The sequence below is a fragment of the Mauremys mutica genome, chromosome 3 (assembly GCF_020497125.1).
Source record: "Mauremys mutica isolate MM-2020 ecotype Southern chromosome 3, ASM2049712v1, whole genome shotgun sequence".
Classification (NCBI taxonomy): domain Eukaryota; kingdom Metazoa; phylum Chordata; order Testudines; family Geoemydidae; genus Mauremys; species Mauremys mutica.
Genome location: NC_059074.1, coordinates 12,866,723 through 12,880,276, shown reverse-complemented (window position 1 = coordinate 12,880,276; position 13,554 = coordinate 12,866,723).

Below are 13,554 nucleotides of genomic sequence, written 5' to 3'. Positions count from 1 at the left end.
TGATCCACATCACTGTATCAGTGATCTGTCCTCTTCAATATTTACCAGTACCCCACTTCTATGTCATCTGAAAACTTTATCAGAGAGTTTATGTTTTCTTCCAGGTCACTGATCAAACTGCTATATACTGGAGGACCAAGAACCGATCCCAAAGGAACCCCACTAGATACCATTTAGGGGATATTTTTCCAAGTCAGAGTTCCACCACATCTGAATGGATTTTCATCGGCACAGCAAAGACACTTTTTTGACCGCAGCACTATTTCACAGCCAAATTTCAAGTATCTGCTGCAAGACATGTAAGCACTGCATCTCTTTAGATAACATTTTGGAGAAAAATGACACAAAGTTTTAGGCAAACTTAGTTCATGCTCACAAATATCCTTCTAGTTTCTCTACATTTCATTAAAACCTTACCTTGAGCACTACTTTGTGCCACCAAGAAGAAGAGAGCAAAAAGAAGGTAAAGTATCTTCATGGCTGTAGTTTGGCCTGGAACTGAATGTCCTTTGGGAGAAGAGACTCCAAGATAGACAGGAGAGGGAAATGCTTTCAATTTATAGGGTGCTGGGGATTGTGAAATGCTGATCTGTTGAAAACTTGTTTTGGTATAAGTGACATTTACAAAATGTGTGGTGCAATCTGTTGATTATAAAGATATTTATTTGTACAGCCCCATAACAATTCCTGGAGGATTACAGGGAAATACAGTTGACAACTCCCTGGATTCAGGAAGTTAGAATATGAATATTTACACCTAGGAAACATTGCCTGCCTGGTCTAAAGCCCTTTGAATTCAGTGGAAAGCCTCCCATTGATGTTAGATGAGGGTCCTAGTGTACAACACAATTCCAGAAAACAGCTTTACCTGGCAAGCAACTGGGTGGGTTTTTGGAGTTCTTTTGTACAATTTTCATCAATATTTTATGTGTAATTTTGAAATTTTCCTAATTTCATGCATCAAAACCCATTAAAAAGAAGGTTAGAATCCTCTTTTAAGTGAAAATAAAGTGGATCACATTGAAAATACCATGTGCCAGGAAAGTATGGTTATGGGGCATTTTCCCCTGTAAATCTAAACTGAGGAATTTTAAAGTTAGTGATGCACGAAAACCATGAGTTTTCCTTTTTGATCCCCCATAACAAGTATCAGTCTCAATGAGAACAATCTAAAGTATAGACATAAAATGTTGATCTATCCAACCTGTGGAAGCCAAGGGTATTCACTGGTGCTAAGCACCCTCTTGGAATTTGTCTCATTTGGTGGCTAAGCACCCTCTTGGAATTTGGATGGGGGAACAAAAAGCGATAGGGCTTAAACTGAAGTCAAAATGTTTAGGACCATTTCTAAGGTTTCTATAGAGGAGTTTGACACCTCAGCATTCTCTGGGGGATTCATTCTACCCAGGGCCCAGAACTGACAAAATATGAACCTCCGTGAATCTTCCCAACGCTCTTGAAAATCTCCCTCTGCATCATGACCTTGCTCTTTTCCCCATTTCCATCCAGCAGGAAGCACCAGATACAAAAAGTTGAAGGTTGGGTTCTGCAGTCACACGAGGGGGGAAGAGAGGGACATACATAGGGCAGTGAGGAGGTGGAAGAGACCTGACTGTTTAGTCTCCCAGTCATTTCCCTCTATGTCAGTTGTCTCTCTAGGGAGGGTGCTGGTCTCCTCACCTACCACTTTCTCCACAGACACAGAACAGGGATTCTAGATGTTTCCCTGCCCAGAGGGGTCACAAGGAGCAGGCAAGTCAGCTTCTCTGGCCACCTCACTCCCCTTCTTTCCCTGTTATGACCATGCCATATACTCAGAGAAGTTAGATAGAACAAAAATACTCTTTCTGGAAAGTTGCAACGTTACATTTCTTTAGTTTACAATTTTAATGCAGTTTTCAATACATCACACTTTTCCCCAGGTTCAGATCCTTCAGATGGGTTCCCTTCAGCTGCTGACTGGAAACCACATGTCTGCCCTTAATTGGCACTCGCTGCCACATGGATGACCACACCTGGCTTTGGGAGAGGCTGCAGCATGTGGGTGTCAAAGGTAGGGATGGGCAAAATTGTTCTAGATAAAATAATATTCAGTCCCTGCACAAAAAATAACAAACACTTCCTCCTCTTCCCCTTGCGCTGCCTACAAACTCATGTTGGCCTCTTTTCACAGCCAACTGGAAACTGGAGCAAAACTTTCCTGAAGTTTGAGGAATATTCACTTTCTCAGTGGTGCCCATGCATCCTATACTCAAATCTCCATCCGTCAGGAGGATTTGTGGGATCAATATTCTCCTTGTGCCGCATCAAACGTCCTCTTCCTGTAGACCCCTCACAATGGAATCTACCTTTGAATAGCTCCACCCTTTCCTCTGGCTGGTGCTCTGTTCCAGAGGGGAGGCCCATCCATCTCTGACCTCTCCTCCTCAGCATATTGAGGAGATGACCCGTCAACCTATTGACTTTCCAGAGAGTGGTCGGTGGCCCACTTCTCCTCCTCTCCCATCATCTTAGAGGTCTGGCCACCCCCCTCAGAGATTGAAGCTATTAATATCTTCTGAGGAAGCAATGCCCTCATCCTTTAGTAGCAGGACCTGGTAATTTTTCTTCACTCACCAGGTCAGGCATGTCCTAATACTCGAATGCACAGTGATATTTAACCCAGGTTTTTTCAAATTAAAATCACAGAATCATAGAATATCAGCTTGGAAGGGACCTCAGGAGGTCATCTAGTCCAACCCCCTACTCAAAGCAGAACCAACCCCAACTAACTCATCCCAGACAGGGCTTTGTCAAGCCTGACTTTAAAAACCTCTAAGGAAAGAGATTCCATCACCTCCCCAGGTAACCCATTCCAGTGCTTCACCACCTTCCTAGCAAAAAAGTTTTTCCTAATATCCAACCTAAACTTCCACCACTGCAACTTGAGACCATTACTCCTTGTTCTGTCATCTGCTACCACTGAGAACAGTCTAGATCCATCCTCTTTGGAACCCCCTTTCAGGTAGGTGAAAGCAGGTATCAAATCCTCCCCTCATTCTTCTCTTCTGCAGACTAAACAATCCCAGTTCCCTCAGCCTCGCCTCATAACTCATGTGCTTCAGCCCCCTAATTATTTCTGTTGCCCTTTGCTGGACTCTCCCCAATTTTTACACATCCTTCTTGTAGTGTGGGGCCCAAAACTGGACACAGTTCTCCAGATAAGGCCTCACCAATGTTGAATAGAGGGGAACGATCACGTCACTTGATCTGCTGGCAATGCCCCTACTTATACAGCCCAAAATGCCGTTGTTAGCCTTCTTGGCAAGAAGGGCATACTGTCGACACATATTCAGCTTCTCGTCCACTGTAACCCCTAGGTTTGTTTCTGCAGAACTACTGTGTAGCCATTCGTTCTCTAGTCTGTAACAGTGAATGGGATTCTTCTGTCCTAAGTGCAGGACTCTGCACTTGTCCTTGTTGAACCTCATCAGTTTTCTTTTGGCCCAATCCTCTAATTTGTCTAGGTCCCTCTGTATCCTATCTCTACCCTCCAGTGTATCTACCACTTCTCCCAGTTTAGTGTCATCTGCAAACTTACCAAGGGTGCAGTCCACACTGTCCTCCAGATCATTAATGAAGATGTTGAACAAAACTAGCCCCAGGACCGACCCTTGGGGCACTCCACTTGATATCAGCTGCTAACTAGACATGGAGCCATTGATCACTACCCGTTGAGACTGATGATCTAGCCAGCTTTGTATCCACCTTATAGTCCATTCATCCAGTCCATAGTTCTTTAACTTGCCAGCAGGAATACTGGGAGACCATGCCAAAAGCATTGCTAAAGTCAAGGAATTAAGCACAAAGAAGGAACTAGTATTGGGTCCATGCTCTTTTTGGCCTCTTTATAAAGTTTTAAGTATCTGAAGGGTTTATGTTTTATTTCTTTGCCTTCTTCTTGTTACTTAGCTTAGAAATATTTTTAAAAAAACCCCAAACAAACAAAAAAACCAAGTCTGGTCTTCCCTCTATTGTTGGAGATATTTTTGGAGGCTTCAGGGAGATGTCTGTGAGGCTCATTAACCCTGAGCTGAAGTGGTGGAGTTCTTGAATCTTTTTTTAAAAAGTTTCTCTGCTAAGTGCTTAAAAAGCATTTGAATGAAACACTTATTAATTATTTTAAAAAAATCATCAAAGAGTTTTAGACTCTTCCTTAGTAGATGTCATGCCTAGATCTTACCAAGTCTCTCTCTCTCTCTCTCTCCTGTCTTCCCCCATCTCCCCATGAGAGTGACCAGACGAGAGGAAGAAAATTTCAGGACAGATGGAGGGGGTGTCCAACAGGGGGAGCAAAAAAAAAAAAAGCCGAGTGCTGCTGGCAGAACGAAATATCGGGACACGGGACAAACACCTAAATATTGGGACGGTCCCGATATTATCGGGACGTCTGGTCACCCTAACCCCTACCCCCAACCCCAGTTTTCTGTATCGATCTGGTCCCATTGTATGAGAATCTCTGTTTACCTGAAGATATCAGAATGTATAAGAGCTCACTGGCCCATATTACTGCACCAGGCAGTGTCACACAGGCATATTCAATAATAAGCTGGGGCACAGATAAAATGAATACCAGCACACACTCTTCTTGGGAGAGCCTGGGATTTGGTAGGTTTGCTTCCACAACACCAACAGCTGCACAAGAAATGCACAGGGCACAATGACAAGATATGGAGGCAGATTCTGCCATCATCCTTCACAGGGAGTAGTTCTTGCTCTATGAACTGTGACACTGAAATCAATGGGGCTCTATGTGGACCATGGCATGGCACAATGTAAGGTCTGGTCTACATGTACAACGTTGGTTGACCCAGCTACGTCACTCAAAGGTGTGAAAAACTCACACCCCTGAGAAACAAAGTTAAGCCAACCTAAGCCCTGTCGCAGACCCTGATAGATCAGTTGAAAAGGTCTTCTATCAACCTATCTACTACCACTTGAGGGGATGGATTTACTACAGCAACAGAAAAACTCCCTTTGTCACTGTAGTAAGTGTCTACAATACAATGCTACAGTGGCACAGCTGAAGCACTGAAGGGCTACAGCATTAGCTCTTGTTGTGTAAATATAAGTGTGCCAGCTAGTGCACCAAAACTAGCTGGTCTCCTTCCCTACGTGAAAAACTAGCTGTTATCAGGGGCATGGCTGCTCTATCTCAGTGTTTCCGCTTGCTGGCCCAGTGAGCACATAGGGTCTCCGCTGCACTGAGAGGTCCAACTCCATTAGAGAAGCCTTAGAAATTGTCTTAAGTTTTCCTGGCTGCAACTGTAGCCCAATCATATCTCATTCTCCCTTCTTTCAATTGCATGAATGAGAGAAATCCTTAAAAGGTGCTTAGTATCTTCAGGGGCCATTGGCTCTCACAAGCCTGGCACATCAACATTTCATGTCTGCACTTTCCACTGCTATTGTTTTGGCTGATGATTGCTACAGCCACAAAACCACAAGGAGAAGGGAGAGATTTCAATATTATGAGGGCTCTGCCTCTGTAAAACTTGCTCATGTATGGGGGCTAGGGGCCATGGAGGTGATAGCAGGACTCATAGAGGGTGGAACAGCTGCAGCAGTGCCTGGGTATAATAAAGAGTTAACTGGTTATAGTTCTTTGCGGATATGATAACCACATCTCACGGAACATCCATGTTAACAGCAGCATCACTCCCACAAACAACACTGGTGATAGCGAATCCCCTTGAAAGATTTGTCTTTTAATTTGGACATCATTAAAGAGAGTCCCTTCCAGGGAGAGTCGAGTTTTCCAGTTAATCATAGATTGCTGCAAAAAGGAAATGATTTTTGGGTGAACTCTGTGCATTTTCAGTGTCTCGGTGATACGTTTCACTCTTTTTTTTACAATGATCTCCAGTTTTCTTGCGCTGTCTGGACAGTTGCATGATTTTGACCTGGAGTTGCCCACTTCCATACAACACACTGGGCCAGGAGCTGGCAGACCAGCTAAGATCTTCTGAGGTCCTGTTAATACCATTCATAATAATTATAGATTTTCCTATAATCTCTGTACTGGGTTGGATTGGCAGGCTATACCCTGCCAGTTGCCAAACTAGTACTGTATTTCTAAGTCTTAAATGTGTATTAATTATTATTATGATTATTTTTATTAGATTACTTTTGAGTTTGGAACCCCAATCATGGACCAGAAACCCATTGTGCCAAGCTCTGTATAAAAACACAACAATGAGACAATCCTTGCACCAAATTATTTACAACCCAAGTATAATAAAGGAATGGCAGACACCATCGATTTGGTGAATTTAATGTACCTTGTCTATACACAAGCACATCATGTGCAATCTGAAAACTTATTAAGCCTACTTCAAGAAGAGGTGTGATGTGGAGTTGTCAGATGGTGCCATTACCAGGATAAACAGTGACACCATCAACATATTAAAATAATCCCTTTGATTATTGCATTTGTTTCTGTTAGTTTAATGACTGTATTATTTCAAGACTTAAAATTGGATTTGTTTGTGATCTCAAAGCAGCACAACAACAATCTAAACGAAACATCTAATAATACATTTTGAAAGTATCATTGAAATGTAATAGCAGTGGTGACATTTGTAGTCTTATTATCATTGTCTCAGTCATTATTATGATCTCTGTTGAGAGTGAGTGGGTTACCACAGTCTTCATTGCATGTGCACAGTTCTCTGCAGAGAAGATTGTTCTGACTACTGACCCAGCTGATTGTGCAGCTACTCCTACTGGTACAGGCACAAAGGTCTTGACTTTTCCTTTTTGATGCATACATTGAGGTAAAGGCAATTCAGGTCTCCGTGGATCTCTTTTTCTTTCCTGCTCTGATCATACAGCACAGCTACCAAATTCCTTGCTGAACAAGTTGTGGCATGTCTAACACTCTCTTCCTAATTTCGCACAATCTCAGAAGGGGTAAAATCCCTTTGTTTTGACAACATTAAACCCAGATTTTTTCCCCAATACAAAATAGGGGTGAGACAGAGTCACGTCCTGTTAATGCATGTGCCACAGGAGGTATGATGCAGAATTCAGGAATGAGTGCATCACAAATTGCATACACAAGTCCAAAGTGACACTTGTCAGTAGTGTTGCCTGTTTCAGTACATGTTTTCGACGTGTTCCATTTTTGGAAAGTAGAGAACAGCAAGGACCAAAACATTTGTATCAGATGACATAGTTATTATGGCCCCTTTGACACCAAAGGGAAGGGGGAATAGCTCAGTGGTTTGAGCCTTGGGCTGTTAAACTCAGAGTTGTGAGTTCAATCCTTGAGGGAGCCATTTAAGAAATAGGAGTGAAAATCTGTCTGAGGAGTGGCCCTGCTTTGAGCAGGGGATTGGATTAGATGACCTCCTGAGGTCCCTTCTAACCTGGATATTCTGTGACCAAGTAACACAAATGGCACATGCAGTTGCATCATTGTGCCTGCTTCCTCTTGAATACCGTAAAAATCTTGAGCTTCTTTAACCCCTTTACTGGAGAAGGGCTTTTCTACTTCACCATTGGAAAAGCATCCAGCAAAAAGGACTTTTTGTTCTGGGTGTGCTCCTACTCTCTCAGGGTACGTCTATACTACCCGCCCGGGTCGGCGGGTAGCGATCGACTTCTCGGAGTTTGATATATCGCGCCTCATCTAGAGCGGTGGTGGCGGAGTCGACGGGGGAGCTGCGGACTTCGATCCAGCGCCGTCAGGACGGGTGAGTACTTCGAACTAAGGTAGTTCAACTTCAGCTATGCTATTTGCGTAGCTGAAGTCGCGTACCTTAGTTCGACCCCCCCCCCAGTGTAGACCAGGCCTCAGTTGCATTTTGAACCATATATTCAGAGAAGAAATGTTACAAGTGTTTGCTTCTTAGGTGCCACACATAGAAACTTTTTCCATGGAGGCACAGGGTATACACGATTCACTTAGTATTCCTTGCATCCAACCTTAGATCCTCTCTGGTGCTGTCTTTCTGCAGTTTTCACAGTTACTGTTGTCATATCTGTCAAAAAATTGATTAAAGAATAAGCTTTGCCAAATTATTTTAGGAACACCTCAGGTACTGGGAAGCCAATTCATTGAATGTGTGGAATCTGTGTCCAGCCATCATTTGTATGACAGCCAGGCATCTCTGATGGACACTGTGGTTTCTTTGTTGCATACTCTTGGGTCATGGAATTTTTCAATGTGATCTTCCATCTGAGGCCTTAATTCATATGTATCTGTTCTTCTCATTGTCCCATCAGCATTGAAGAAGGGCATAGGCACAGGACCTCTTGGGTGACTAAGAACAATTGTCATTGAAATGTCATCTCTGCATCTCGCTAAGGACAGGGCTCTGCAGAAAACAATTTCTGGACTGATACCTGCAGTGATTGTTCTTCCCGCACCAGACTTAAATTTGGTCATCTTGGCCATGTCAGCAAATGGTTTGAAGCCAGATTTCTTGAATGGGCTGAAGAAGCTAAGTGTCCTATCAGAATCAAGTGCACCTCTCATAACTCTCTCCATTTATTCTTCACCAACATCTGTTATTTTCAGTAGAGACTCTTGTACCTTGATATTACATGTAGTCCAGTAGATATGTGGATAGGTACCTCTGTCTGTGATTCAGGGTCAAATGGATTAGTCATGTTGTTTATGACATGGTTGGTAAGAGCTGTAACATACTCTTCAGTGCAGAGGCAAGGACTTGTTTGTGGAATTTGTCTTCATTACTTCTTCTTAGACCACTTCTTTATCTCATAATTTTTGCATATTTACTGAGGACATGTCTTGTGAAGGTGCATGTGACAAGCTATGGCTTCTTTTTTATTAGTCCTGCAATCCCACTGCTGTCCTTTGAGCCTTTGATGACAGTTTTTTCTGTTCCCATGTCAATCAAAATTCCACTGAAAAAACCAAGAGTCTCCCACACAGCAAATTCCCCTGATTCAGAGACCCTGCACTTATTCAGGGACATTTAACATATCAAGAATGTAGATTGGTTTTCACCTGGTATAGCTGGGCCTGTTATTCATAAAGAAGTATGGAAGCATGGCATGCTGTGTGTGTAGGTGAGGTTTTCAATGAGCCTCTCGCTCTGCGTGGACATTTAGAAGTAGTATCTGCATAACGTTGAGAAAATGATCCCAGAATTTGAATGTAGGAGACTGGGCATATCTCTATGTGTGAAATTCCATCAGTCATGATAGCATATGTTAAATTACAGCATGATCAAGCACTTTAATTACATGTTGCAAGGATTCAGTGTCATCAGATTCAATCGCCTTCTGAACATCAGCCAAGGTTTGCCAGGAAAACGCTGGAACTATATGAGTACTCCTCCCTGCTGACACCATTTAACAAATAAATAATATTTCAGAGCACTCAGGGCCTCAGATTCTTGAGTGAAGCCATGCAAGAGCATGATTGAATTGCTTACCAGCAAGCATTCAATCCGCAGCTAAGCTAAGCTGTGTACACATCAGGATCAAGAAGTTCTAGCAAACCTGAGTCTCCCCTCAAATCCCCAATGCATTCAATAAAACAGCACAAGCTGTGAACAACACCCAGGGGAATCGCAGTCCATTTCACTTGTAGAACAATGGCATACAGCTGCCAATCCATGGTCTGAACGGCACGTTGCTACCCTAGAGCTACTGATATTTTCCTTACATTTCACCGTTGTAGAACAGACTGTGGCCATGTCTGATTTGGCACCCACAATAGGTGCATAAGAAACTGCTGTGTAGGTGCTCTTCTCCATTGCAAGCTTGTGGAGGAAACCAATCCAAACCAAGTGTGAACAATATGAACATAATTTGGTACTGATAGGACATCATGAGGTAGTAGTATGCTGTTAGCATTACTAGCACTGCCATCATTTTTCATTTTGTATGAGGATACAGACTTATGCTAAGTTAGATCTACATTATTTCTTTATGTTAGTAGAGTAAAAGCTGTGATATCTGGCACTTTACCAACCAGAAAGCTCTAGAAACCAGCATTTCTGATATCCAGTAAAAGTCCGGTTGGTGCGGGGCTCTACCTGGCCTCGCGTGGCTTCCCGGAAGTGGCAACTTGTCCCTGCTGCTCCTTGGTGGAGGAATAGCCACAGGGACTCCATGAGCTGCTCCTGCCCCAACCCGAGCGCTGGCTCCACGGCTCCCATTGGACGGGAACTGAAGCCCCAACCCCTTACCCCAAGCCCCCCTCCCGCACCCAAACTCCCTCCCTCCATTGGTAAGCATAACTCTTTGTTAACTGGAATTTTTGACTTACGGTCATGCCCCATTCCCCCTACATACAGGATAACAAAGCTTTTGCAGGATCAAGATTGCCAGTTTTGGTTTTTGAGCACTTTGAAGCCTAATATGAAGTTGTGTATTGTCATCTCTGACACTAACGCTGACCGACCTGTGCATAAGTGTCACTGAATTAAAAAGCTAATTACTAGACTATTTCAAAGGCTAGTGCTGCATGCACAGACAACTACATATTAGAATCTTCTACGAGGCTGACTAGATGCTATATTGTATATATAAAAGCTTACACATGGAGAAGCACTGTATTAGGAATTCATGTACGTTCATATCTATCCACTGTGCTGGGCAAACTATAGGCACACACCCTACTGTTAGTGGTGCACAACCTTCAGTGTGAGACTCATCAGGTCAGCAAATATCAGTTGGAAATAGAGAAAACTACTAGCGTCACTTGTCAGATACATTGACAATTAAGAACATGTGAGATGAAAACATTTTGGTATATTGCAAAATGTTGATATTCCCCATTTTTGCAATGTGCTAAACAGTTTTATCATTTCTGGAAAAAAAAAAACCCACCCCTGCAAAAGCAATAATACCTTTTTAATGGATTGTTTTTTGGTAGCTTTGACCTATCAGCACCACACTAAGGCATTGAAATTACCGGTAAATTAAACAGTAAAAATTGTAGTCATAGCCAAGTTGCAGTGTCTCAGGAACTGTGCAAAATTGACATTTGTCATTCTGGGTACCATTCTTTCACCATGTCTACAGGCTTCCCACATGACTTGACAGATCACATCATACCTCATCTAAACGTACATAAAATAAGCTTTCAAATGATACATAATTGGGGCAGTGTGCAGGGTGGGCACATTCAACTCCCAAACTATGGCCCTTCTTGGAGAATTGCCTCACACCTGTAAGACAACAGAGGAAAAAAAAACAGTCAGTTGGGGCTACACAGGGAAATAATAGAAAATAATTTTTCAGTTTGGGGCTTATATCTATAAGTAGTGGATACTTAAATGAAAGCACAGCTAAAATCCAGGTTAGAATATAGTAACCTAAGTATGCTAAAGGATGAAGAGTCCTGTGGCACCTTGTAGACTAACAGACGTATTGGGGCATAAGCTCTCACGGGTGAATACCCATGGCTACCCCACCGACACTAAAGGATGAAGAAAGGGATACTTGGGCTACATTTTCAAAAGGACTAGCCTCTGTCACATGGCTATAGCTGGCAATTGATCTTGAAGAAATTATTTCAGAGTGCTGATTTTTCTCAAGAATTCAACCCAGAATCTCACAAACAATCAGGTGTTCAGACTGCAAGGGTCTTGTTCAAACCTTCCTGTTTCTAAATGTTGCAGCCATCCAACCCAGTGTTGAGCTGGTTCAACCCTGCTTAAACAATCAGCATTTATGACACTGCCTGTTATATCATTGTTAAGAGTCAGAAAGGGTCAAAGACACCACAACAGTCACTTGGAAAGTAGGCGATGCTTGTAGGTACCTGATTTCCATGCCTTAAAGATGTCATTCTGTTGTGGACACTTATGATATGGTCTCCCACAGTATTCTTGCCAGCAAGTTAAAAAGGTATGGATTGAATGAGTGGACTATAAGGTGTATAGAAAGCTGGTTAGATTGTCGGGCTCGATGGGTAGTGATCAATGGCTCGATGTCTAGCTGGCAGCCGGTATCAAAACTGGAGTCAGTCCTGGGGCCGGTTTTGTTCATCTGAATGATGTGATGGATTGCACCCTCAACAAGTTCACAGATGACCCTAAGCTGGGGGGAGAGGTAGATACATTGAAGGGTAAGGATAGGGTCCAGAGTGACCTAGACAAATTGGAGGATTGAGCCAAAAGAAATCTGATGAGGTTCAACAAGGACAAGTGCAGAGTCCTGCACTTAGGAAGGAAGAATCCCATGCACCGCTACAGAGTGGAGACCAACTGGCTAAGCAGCAGTTCTGCAGAAAAAGACCTGGGGATTACAGTGGATGAGAAGCTGGATATGAGTCAGCAGTGTGCCCTTATTGCCAAGAAGGCTAACGGCATATTGGACTGCATTAGTAGGAGCATTGCCGGCAGATCGAGGGAAGTGATTATGTCCCTCTATTCAGCACTGGTGAGGCCACATCTGGAGTATCACATCCAGTTTTGGTCCTCCCATTACAGAAAGGATGTGGACAAATTAGAGAGAATCTAGCCGAGGGCAACGAAAATGATCAGGGATCTGGGGTACATGATTTACGAGGAGAGACTGAGGGAACTGGTCTTGTTTAGTCTGCAGAAGAGTGAGAGGATATTTGATAGCAGCCTTCAACTACCTGAAAGGGGGTTCCAAAGAGGATGGAGCTTGGCTTTTCTCACTGGTGGCAGATGGCAGAACAGTGAGCAATGGTCTCAAGTTGCAGTGGGGGAGGTCTAGGTTGGATAAGAGGAAACAACATTTCACTAGGAGAGTGGTGAAGCACTGGAATGGGTTTCATAGGGAGATGGTGGAATTCTCCTTCCTTAGAGGTTTTTAAGGTCAGGCTTGACAAAGCCTTGGCTGGGATGCTTTAGTTGGGAGTTGGTCCTGCTTTGAGCAGGGGGTTGGATTAGATGGCAATCATGGAGCTTGTTTTGCCTTTTGTGACTGTCACCGTATGTGTACTAGATGCCGCTGACAGAGGCGATTCAGCAGCGCTACACAGCAGCACGCTTTTGCTTTTGCATGACAGCAGAGATGGCTATCAGTTCTACTGCACCATCTACCCTGTAATAGATTAGCAATAAGAGGATGGTTGCCAGTCCTTTTGCACTGCCCCTTCTGCTGCTGTCATAAGTGCCCCTGGCTGCTCTTAGCCAGGGGCGCAAAAGCCAAAATTGGGAATGACTCCCTGAGTCAATCCCTCCTTTTTGGTATCAAAAAACAGAATCAGTCATGCCTAGAATATGGGGAAAGTGTACTAGAGATCCAGTGTATCACAGAACCTGAGAGCACAGCTACTCTGTGTCAGATCCCGCAGAAATGATGAGTTGTATGCTATTCACAGGGGGTGCTCCAGCAACAACCCCAGCCTTCCTGGGCTACCGTTACAGTGTCCCCCAACTTGTGCTATGAAGTATTAAAGAATGCTGGAATAACATTGACTTGTTAGTGAGATATGAGGGGAAGGCAGCCTCCAGCTGCTATGATAGTCCAGACAGGACATTAAGTACTGTTGGGGAGAGGAGCCCAGCATCCCGCTGCTAGTCCAGGGACAACTGAATCTTTTCTTTACACATGAAG